At 37.5% G+C, this 291-nt stretch overlaps 1 protein-coding gene across 1 annotated transcript in view; it reads left to right on the top strand.

Annotated features, from left to right (window-relative positions):
* Positions 1-291, top strand: part of LOC119582072 (vacuolar protein sorting-associated protein 13-like) — a 20866-nt gene that overhangs the window by 14261 nt on the left and 6314 nt on the right. The gene's annotated exons all lie outside the window — the stretch shown is intronic.

The following is a 291-nucleotide window of genomic DNA, read 5'->3' as shown; positions in this document are numbered from 1 at the left end:
ATTGAATAATAATTGTCACGACTTGTTTTTATTCCCCCCCCTCCTCCCCCAATATTAAGTTTTTTTTCTTAATTCCTGAGTTTTCTTTCATTCCTTTTTTCCCTATTCCTGATTTTTTTTTATTCTCTAGTAATTATTGTATTTTTCGTTCTTTATCTCCGTCGTGATCCTCCGTTATTACACAGCTTCTCGGCTGCGTCATTCGGCTTTGTCCATCAATCTGTTCCTCCATCCCAGTAGTTGGTCGGTTCGTCATATTAGTTGATGAATTGATGAATTGTATGGGCTGGT

Source organism: Penaeus monodon, chromosome 15 (genome assembly GCF_015228065.2).
Source record: "Penaeus monodon isolate SGIC_2016 chromosome 15, NSTDA_Pmon_1, whole genome shotgun sequence".
NCBI classification, from domain to species: Eukaryota; Metazoa; Arthropoda; class Malacostraca; order Decapoda; family Penaeidae; genus Penaeus; species Penaeus monodon.
Note: the sequence above shows the minus strand (reverse complement) of the source record. Positions and strands in the feature narration are given on the sequence as shown.